Genomic DNA, 9,110 nt, shown 5'->3' with positions numbered 1-9,110 from the left:
GAAATAAAATGGCTTCAGGTAATTAAAGCTATATATATCCGCATCAAAGACTGATAAAGAAAGATATAAGATTGTACATAGCAATTGTAAAGTGTCACGGCATCGCCGAGTCACGGCATTCCTTACCATCAGGGAGCTGCCGCGGACTACGCGCGCGGCGAAAACATCGATTTTATTATGCTTGATGCTAACAGTCGTAGCTCATTTCTTCGAATGGACACTCTAATACGTTTAATGTAATTTTTACGTAAATATCTCGAGGTAACTCAGTGATTCTTTTCTAATGATCCCAAACAAACACAAAATTTCGACGAAAAACAGGGTCCGCCATTTTGTATCGTATCAGCTACAAATAATTCAACTAAATGGTATAAGTTTCCAAGAATTAACAACAATAAACTGCATAATAATATTGTAAATTTTTTTTCTGTTGAATTAATAAAGCAGGTGTGGCATTAGTTTTAACATGCTGAATAGGGTGGTTTCCTATTATTTTTTTATTGCCTAAATCGAAAGATTGTTACTCCTGGAGTACGTATTTCACGCTTTTAGATTTTTAAATGACGATATCTGTTTTTCGCGATCAAATGAAAAGTGAAAATTTTCAAGCGCGCGAAAACGCGACGCGTGAGTAGAAATGATGGGAAAAAGTCCGTGCGACGCATTTCTGGTTCCCCCTCCAGCCTTGTGAGGTGACCTTGATCGAGGCCCTGAGCGCTGATAGGACGCAGGATGCTAGCGGGTAGCTGAGTACCTTGCTGGCTGGTAGCGCTTGGCTTAAAAAAGGTTTATTAATACCTCATCAAACGAAGAAAACTTTCCGACCTTAGCCAGTTTTAATAGGTGATTATTAAGACATGTTTCCCTGAGCTCTGTGCCTCATGCATGAATTGGTAACCTCAGACGATGTATAACTCCTATCCTCTCGTGTAGAAACTAGGTCCCTGTGACGTCACGTGGAGTGGAATCGCATGGGCGCCAATATGGCCTTTTTCAAATGAGGATAAAATTTGACCCTTGCCATTCGTCAAAACCGGTACTTCAAAAACCAAATAATTTGTGTATTATGAATACACTAATGGTGGGTAACGAATCGCAATCAATGCCTTTCGTTTTCTTTGATGAAGGAAACTACCCTATTTCGAAAAAAATTAAATGCGGGCAATTTTTGCGAAATTTGTTCAACTTTGAGGCCAAATAATTTGTTTAAAAGAGCAACCTTTGAAAAAATGTTTGCGTAAAAAAATCACTAATGTATTGACAACAACTGTGCAAAGTTTCAAATTCCGGACTTAAAAAAATCGTTTTTGAGGCTTTGTCCAGCTTTTTCGATTTCAGCCCACTGTGAGACGTTTAAAGAGCGTGGTATACTGAAGCGATTGACCGCTTAAGGCTGTCCCTACGGACAATGCGTGTATCAGGCTAGACGGACCCTCATTCAGCATATGAGGCTAGAGTATAAGTGTGTTATGCTGGAGGAGGATACAGAGAGTTGACCTTTTCCTAAATTCACGTTTATATCTCGGCTGAAATACCTATCTGGAATCTTTTAAACGCTACGGTTAAACTTAGGGTTTCACAATCAATGCTCAAATAAGATTAATCATTACTTTTTTACCGCTTTAGTGATAACTCATTTTACATTAAAATTAATCACGCGGAGAAAATTAAGGCATAGTTTTTCCAACTTCTGCCATAAACATAGGGTTTACTCTGTAGTGAATTTATGCCATGGAAATGTTATCTTCTTACCAAATACATATACAGCATTTTGATAAAGTAAAATCAAGTTTTTTACCAGTCGACCCAAAATATTGCGAGAATAACAATAATATTATTGAAATAGATAAATTATAGCCTTAATTTTAAGCGAATTTATTTAAAAAATAAATGTCACAACCTCAGTCGAGATAAAAGCGTGAATGTTGGAAAAACCCCATTTCCCAACGTTCTCCTCCAAGCGTCTCTCCCTCACACTCCGCAACTTAAGCCGAGGCTCCCTCACGCCCTTCACCCACTTTCCCGACATGCGCCTCGTCTGTGAAGAGGGTCTCAAGGGGTCATTCCCTGCTTCCCTTTCAAATTTCTCTCACTCTGCAACGCCTTTAAACCTCACCTCCCTCGTCTACCACACTAGAGTCCCTTGTGTAGGCGTCAATGAACTTTCCCCAGCTTTGATTACGCGCGATTGACATTTCGAGTTGCTTTTGATGCAAATGTGGTATAATCAACCACATTGTTAAAAATATTAGTTTATATCCGGATTATCAATTGCATGACGGGAGAAAAGGGCTCTTATTTTGTGGAATTGAATCGATATTTTTTATTAGGAATAAGTTTTTGATTGAAATTCCTAAGTATTTCGTACATGTTTACGTAAAAAAATTGCATTGACGACCTAAATGCATTCAAACTGTACATACCTAAATGTATTCGAGTACACTGTGAAAATATTCATTTACTACCACTATGTCATGAAGGTAAAGAAACTGCAGTGATAAACATATTAATTTATTACGTGAATACCTTGATAACTCGCAAAATAATTAACAAATGAATTCTTCAAAGCAAAAAAATAAAGATTTTCACTTGATGATCTGAGAATATTCATTGATATATTATCAAGCTATCTGCATTAGGGGACTTAAATCAGATCTATTGAATAGGCTATAACTATTTATTCACTACTGTTAACCTCTGGTCTGTCATCATAAACTGGAACGGTACAGGAGTCAGAATTCACCTCTTATTTTTTGGCATTGACAGTATTTTGCATGAAGAATCGTAGAAATTGTTGGATCAAAAATTTACGATAAAGGTATACAAATTAATAAAATTTAGCTTTCAGGCAGATAACTTAAATTAATTATGAATGAGGTTTCGACGCATTTACAACCTCAAAGTCGTATATGAGTGCAAAATGTATTCCGAGACCAATAAAAAACAACCACTTCGCTTGGATAAAAGGCTTAGACTGAAAAGACCGCAGAAATTTCCATGGTGGCAGAGCATGTGCACTACCACCGCCGGCCGTGGTGTAAATTAACTGATCCCTATTAATCAGGATCATCGATCAGCTAAGACCACAAACAAAAGGCCAAAATACCCTAATCCGACGCACTCCGTTGCCAAAACTTTAACGACACAGTTGATAGGATTAACCTCTTAATTTTTTAGGCATTGTCTGTATTTTACGTGAAGAATTTAACAACACAGTCATGATAAGTAAATACGAATTAATCAAACTTTTGCGAGTGCCTTTCAGGCAGATAACTTCAATTAATTATAAATGAGGTTTCACAGACGAAAAACCAGAGGCCGGATAAACCTCATCCAACGCCGTCGCCAAAACTTCATGATTAGTCAGGGAGAGGATATAAAAATGGAGATTGAGGACTGAAGGAGGTCCTCTCTCTATGGAACTGGAAGAGGAGGAGAATTAAGAGGGGAATTGTCGGTTAAAATGCACGACTGTAAAAATTAAGGCACGCGGCATGACGGGCAGAGGAGAAATGACAACGGCTTCTTCATTCTCGGAGAGAACTAGCCGGACTTCTTACAATATTGAGTTAAATGAATGGGTCCGAAAGTAAAATATATGCATCATTATCTGATCTAAATAAGCGTAAGGGAAAAAGCTACTTTAACCCTCGAGCGGGCGCGCTGTCGCATAAAGTACGCCAATCTTCGAAAACCAAAGATTTCAACATTGTACGAACATTCTGAAAAATAATGGCCTCGTGTACTCTTACAATGTACTTTGAATGCCTATAGTGCGAGTTTTCAAAGCTCGAAGTATTGCTGCTAATTTATCTTTACACAGGCAAGAGGAACCGACACCCATTGCATACAAAGAACGCCACGCGACCAGCCTGTACCTCGTGCTTTACTATTCTTGAATGGCTTCTCTTGTAAAAAAACATATGTCATTTTGACTTATATAGCGTGAGTATTTAAGGCACTATCTATTGTAGTATTTTTTACACCGGCAACAACACCCTTGGCGTATAAATTACGCCACGCGACCGCCCGCGTCCCACCTATACCACCTGTGTACCTATATATCTGTATCACCTATAAATGTACAAGCTTGAAATAATTTCTACAAATAAAGATAAATTTAATAAAAAATTGAGTGGTATCATATAAATATGTACATATCGTGGACAAAGTACGCCACGCGCCGGGTCGCGTAAAAATATCAGGCTCGCCCGCTCGAGGATTAAAAAATTCATTTCAATATTTTTCACTTTAAACGTTTACTCTTTCGCAAAAGCATTTTTGATCCTAAATTCGCTATTTATTCCAAGTACTTTAATTTATAGTTAATTTTTATTCATTTTTAAAATCTATAAAAGAAATAAATTGAACAAATACTTTGTAAGGTTCAATAAATTTAAACGGCTAGCACGAAAGCGACTAGCACGAACTGCATATAATGGACAATATTAGGAGAAGGATACCCTCCTCGCGACCAAAGACTACACTATCCACTCCTCCACGCGTTTCGTCCCCCGCGACTAGCCAGTCCATTTGAGGAGAGCCTTAACGACACGAATGGATGAGACAATTACCGATCCGACTGGCTTCCGGCATCCGTGGTTGAGGGAGGGGAGGGGAAGGTGTGGGATTGGAAAGTGTTCCCGATCTCCACTTAATCTCTACCACGCACCCCCTCCCTCTCTCCCCTTCCCCAAACAGCCACAGAGCCAATCAATTCGGATTGATTGCATCCTTGGCGAATATGAACATCGAAGGCCTGCAGACTCCGTCTATGTCAATCTCTCAGTCATCTCCCTCGATCTAGTCCAATCCACACAAAATGTTCCATTTGGCAATGCTTTGGTTGTTTAAGGTATTCATACAGCCTGAAAATTAACATCATGAGGTTGGGACGAATCAACAATTATATAGGTTAAAATAAGTTTCGTTTTTTATGCAGGAAAAAATGTATGTATTTGGAAAACGGACTACTCCGTATTATTCCCTTTCATGAAAACCTATATTTGCCATCGAGTGACTTATATGAGGGATTCTGTTTATAAAAACGTAATTTACTTTCTTAGAAGTTCATTTTATAAATATGGATGCATAAGACAATAAGGCTATTTCTGTAAAGACGGTTCAAATGCAATTACATGATTGGCATGCATTCATTACTTCATTTTCCCAGATCATTAGTATCCATGCTGTGAAATTAAAAAAAATCATCTTAGCTTCATGTAAATAATGCGTAAACTAGCCAAAAAAATTGGCTATCTATTAAGCACTGCAATTCCCATTTCATTTAAATTACCAGTCGGAGTAATTTCTCACAATTTACCGTACTACCTCCTATCTGCCGCTGCATTTCGAGAAAACCGCAATGCGCGTGTACACAGCGAGTGTTCAGCAACGTGGTGCAAAAGAGAACAACGAGGAAGATTTTGGCGGGGGAATGAAAAAAGGAAGGAGAAAAAGGAACTTCAGAGTACTCTGTGAATAAAATAGAAAAAGGGTTTTTTAACAACAAATAACGTGAGAGAATAGCGGTGAACAAGGGAAGGATGGAAGTGAAAAAAAAGAGAAAGAAAGCCACCTCTTTGAATTTTTATTCCGAAAGTTATTCTTCGTTTCTCTTTTGCACCGCCGACATGTCTGGCGCGCGTGTTTTCCGCACACTAAACAGTGACCCCGCGCAGACTCACACCCAATGCAGCGGCATCGCAATGTGTAATCACGAGTGCAATTCACGTTGCGCCGTCACACCTGGCGTCTCACTAGCACGGAGGAGAATTCTTAATGAGAACGTTGCCTGCCAAGTCTCACTCCTCAATCCCCCACCTATATGAACTTGCTTCCCATCAATGCACATCGCACAGGGGTGGAACCGTAGCAACGCAGGTAAGGCGAGATAAGCGCCGAGACAAGTAAGAAAATATTTCAGCCTCTTACTGCATAGGGAGAGAGCTTAAATTTTAGAAGTATTATTATACCCAAATTAATCCAACGGTCAAAGAAATTTATTTAAAAAAGAATTGAAACTATTTTCATCCCAAGAATGCAATCAAAAGCTTTACAATGACTACGCATTAGTAAGATACATCTAAATCCTTCAAAATTTAAAATACTATCTCAGAAAATAAATAACACAATAGATTTGTCAATCAACCGCTCATTTATAAGATCGATTATATTAAATTATGTAGAGTGGTGGGGAGGAAAGTCAAAGAGGGGTAACTATAAACCGGAAGATTGGTAAGAGTGCTGCGGACACAGATCAGATAAATAATAGGATTCTTGTGGTAAAAATTTAGGCGCAACCCACCAACGTCGTGATGGAAAAATAAAAACTTTAGTTTCTCCATAATACTCAAATGGTGCGACTTAGGCAACACAGAACTAGTAAAATCTTAGCCCTCAAATGCGCACAGTCGGGATGGAGTGATGGTTTGTGTTTAAGTGAAGGAACGGTGGGGGTTAAATGCTGAATGGGAAAACTGTAAAGCAGTCAACTGATAGCCGGTCTCTTTTCAAGTCTTCTCTCCGGCTTCTCTGTCACGAATATCGCGACTCCTTCACAATAAGCAGCAGTGCATGGCTTAAGGAATTCCAATTCGTGGCAGTTAAACGAATACTATCAAAGTTCTAACTAAAATCAACCCTTCACCCTCACCAACTAAGCGCTGCCAAAAAAAATAGTGGGAAGTGTCCACACTGGGATTTATCTAGATGTTTAGCGAACTAGGCTGGGAGGCGTTGGAGACTCGGAGGCTGCGCGTTGCGCTTAGATTGCTCGAACAATTGAGAATAGATATCTTTAAGAGCGACACGGAGATTATTCTATTAGAGCTCCACTATGTTTCCAGTTCCGACAGAAGTGATAAAGAGAGATATTTTTCCGAACGGATACATGAGAATTCGTTTTTCCCCCGAACCATAAGGGACTTCAATCAATGCTAGTCGTAATTTTGCATGACCATTTTTTTAAACATGTAAACGCGTCACGCCTCTTTAGGTGGATTGCGGGGTAGTTTGTAGATGGCTGTTCGTTGTGCCAACGAGTAATGGACATTGTAAGAAAGCCATGGAAAGAATTTGTTTCCACTGCGAAAAAAGTCCTAAACAGTCATGACCGAAAGCTTTGGTTATATAAGGTAATGCAAAATGTGTTAAGCGAAAAATATCTCAATTAAATCAATAAAAAATCATTCCCAATGGGTGGTGGGCCATGGCTCATGGAAAAGGTAAGGATAAAAATAAATAAGGTGACTCACCGAGCAGCTTCTTGACCTCCTGCTGGCTGATGAATGGGTTGTGGTGGCCGCCGGCAGGAGTCACCGAAGTCCATGCGACCGCGACGAGCAATAGCACGGGGCGGGGCGGAGGGAGGCGGGGGCCATGATAAGGGTGGGAGGAGAGGATTAGAGTCACGTGAGAGAGACGAGGAAGAGAGAAAATAGGGGTATTTGGAGGAGGCGACCGACGGCTGTGGTCATTTGCGTCTTGTGGGAAAGGCAGTTATGTAAAAGTGGAGAGAAACCCGGCGTCGGCATTAACCTGCTCTTAACGAAAGGCGCCAAGGAGACCACGGCTTTACGTCCCATCCGACGGACGGAGAGCTGTACTTGAAGTGAACCCCATAAAGCACTCAGTCAGGGAAAAATCGTTCAATGGTGGGAGGTAAGTAGAGAGAGGTGAGAAGGAGAGAGATTCAGTGTCCGATAGTCCCAATCGTCAATGACAGTCGCGGTCTCCTCTTGCGCAGCCCTCTCCTCAGGCTGAACCACCCGTCCTGCTTTTTTTGAAGCCACTCCTCCACCGCTATTCCCGTTGGGTTGTCTGCCCATGAAAAAAATCGCAAGAGAAATAATGAAGTTTTGCATGTAATATGGGAAGAATGCAAAATAATGTATGGAAACTGTACTAACATTGTAATAACAAGGTGGCATCATACAAAATTAAGTAGTTCCAGCACTCAAGGCTCACCGTTTAAACATACGACATTATTTTTTTACCCATAATTTGTTATATTTTATCGGCAGGTAAAAGAGCTTACCATTTGAATCATCGTTCGGTTGGATTTAGTTATAAACATGTACAATTTATTATGCTCTTAAGTTTAATTTTTATTCTGATGAGAGTATATTTTGATTTTTATTTTTGGCAAATTCTGAGAGTTGTATTATACACGGACCTTAATTGAAATTTTCAAAGGATGCCCAAAATGCTAAAAATATGTAAATCAGAAGGCATATTGTAAAAACGACACCGCTCTATAGTTATCCAACATTATTTAAATATTATTGTCATGTAGCAACTAAGGAATAGATAAACTTCTATACTATCGAACACCCTATTTTATGTATTCATTCATTCATTTATTTATTTAAAACGTACTGCCACAAGTAGGCTAAAACCTTGTGGTAACGTGATAAAGTAAATGAATACAAAGCCTATATAAGAGAAAAGTAGAGGGACAGGAAACACAAAGAAAAAAAAACAAATATTATTTTATTAATCGTATTTTCTATCATTTGTAAATGCTGTCTTTCACATCATAAAATTTCACTGCATGTATTCTCCGTCATTCCATAGGAAAGCTGAAGTTGCAAAGCGCTGACTCAAGGTTATCCTGTCTCGTCAATTTGGAAGACCAAGAGCAGAGGAAGTTTCGGTAAACTAATGGGTCGGTCGTAGTACTTTGGGTTTATTGGGTCTGGAATCGATCCTATGGGCACAGTTGCAACTCGTGGTGGTAGAATTACGGCAGCCATCACAACAGCTCCAAAGGCATTACGCGGAGCCGCTTCTCCATCGCCAAAGGGTTTGCCTACGCCCTGTGAATTTCGCCAGATCACAATGTGCATTTGGCGCGGTAAATGTTCCCATATCTGTGGGATCCGGGAACCCTTTCACCTCCAATAACTCATTCAAGCCTACGTGGTGCCTTTCACAGTCACTATTGGCTACAATCACCCACGTGTACTGCACTTTGTCACCTGCTTCGTAAGTAAACTGACCAGAAACGACAGTAAGATAACCATTCTACATGCTATGCAAGCACAAAATTCTTTATCAGCCATTGGTTTTTATGTGTACAAAAAAACTAATGTCAACGTTAAAAACAC

Source organism: Ischnura elegans, chromosome 2 (assembly GCF_921293095.1).
Source record: "Ischnura elegans chromosome 2, ioIscEleg1.1, whole genome shotgun sequence".
In the NCBI taxonomy this organism is placed as follows: domain Eukaryota; kingdom Metazoa; phylum Arthropoda; class Insecta; order Odonata; family Coenagrionidae; genus Ischnura; species Ischnura elegans.
The sequence above is the reverse complement of the archived record's forward strand: the minus strand, read 5'-3'. Positions refer to the sequence as shown.